Genomic DNA, 1,635 nt, shown 5'->3' with positions numbered 1-1,635 from the left:
GCTATGTTATTGGTTCTGGAAGTGAGAAGTTATGTAATTTTGCAGATTAATAACTTCATTATATGGAGATTACTGAATAACTTCATTATAATGAAGTTATAATCTCCAAAATTACATAACTTCTCACTTCCCGAACCAATCACATAGCAATTTCACAACTTGCGGTCAGAAGCGAAGGATGAGAATCTTTCAGATTATTAAGCTCCGGTTACATCTTTTCGTAGTGTGGTCAGCTCTGTTGTTATTTCGTTGTTTGGCGCCAGTATTGCCGTATGAGAGGCTTTCAAATCCTTCAGTTCATTTAACACTCCTTCTAACAACATTGACAATTGCGCTAAATAAAGATCGAAACTGGTCAGTTTTGCTATCTTTGACCGGATTTGAATAATTCGATTCGTTGGAGTCCAAAATGATTTCCATATATGCGTTATCGATAAAATTTTCAATCTTGCTTAGGTCGTCTTCCGTGGATAGTACAGGAGATTTAACAACATCCCTTTCACTTCCGTTATCACAAGCTGCAGTTGGACCATCGCTTGGTGAAATAAGGCTCGATAAAATCTCCTCTCTGAGTTGAACATGCTTATCTTGATTTTCCTGAAGAGCGTTCGGTGTTTCACAAACGGGATGTGAACGAATTAAAGTTAGGTTGATTAAATCATTTCTCAGTTTGTCTGCATCTTCCTTTCCCTGAATTTTTAGAGTTCTCGCCCTTAGGGCTTCCATTTCATCCATGCCTTCCATGCTCTTGGAGTTGGAGAAGTAAGAAACAGTCAAGTGTCGCTCTGTCAACCCCTGAAGCTGAATACAAGGCATTGCCAAGCGCAGTGTAGAACTGAGCAGTTTGGATGAGACAACTTCTGTCAGACCTAGGAATCAAGCAGACTGCCGCAACTTTGGCATTCGAGGATAACCAATCTGCTATATCCACAGTTTCATGGACGCGCAAAACATGTCGACATCAACTATCACTTTTTTCGTGAGTAAGTCACCAAGGGGAACATTGAATTGAAACATTGCAAAACTGAAGACATGGTTACTGACATGGTAAAGGCCCCAATCCACTCGAAGTTTACAAAACCTCGACACATGGCTGGGATGTGCTGGCTAGTAAGGAGGAATGTTTGGACCTTACACTCTTAGCACATTGTTGTAGACCGTTCAGCGACTGTATGTTTTGTTTCTGGAGCTTCCAAAGATCGTTGCGATATTAATATTTTTTGGCGGGAAAGAGCATGTTGTTATTTTTAGAAACGATCGAGCTATCTTAGGAAACATGATGGAGTGTTGACCACTTCTAGAACATTCCGAGATCGCGTTGATAAGCGGCGGTTGCGCGGAATACTAAGTCTTTCCATGTTTACTTTTTCAGTGTTTTGATTACAATTAAACTGTTAAAAATCGCCAGCTGTGTTTTGCGGAGTCTAACAAGATTTTTAACAATCAGAAGGTATTGTTAATTGCGATGTAAAAATTGTTGTCAACGAAGTAAACTGCCACCTGGGGGCTACAGATCGTCTTCAAATGCCGTCACGAAACTCTAAAATGAAAATCCCGAATTTGTTATCTTCACTACCTTGAATATAATCTAGATTTAAATCTTTTCACAACTTTTTAGAGCTGTAGCGTCTTTCG

This window comes from Montipora capricornis, chromosome 2, assembly GCF_036669925.1.
Source record: "Montipora capricornis isolate CH-2021 chromosome 2, ASM3666992v2, whole genome shotgun sequence".
In the NCBI taxonomy this organism is placed as follows: Eukaryota; Metazoa; Cnidaria; class Anthozoa; order Scleractinia; family Acroporidae; genus Montipora; species Montipora capricornis.
Note: the sequence above shows the minus strand (reverse complement) of the source record.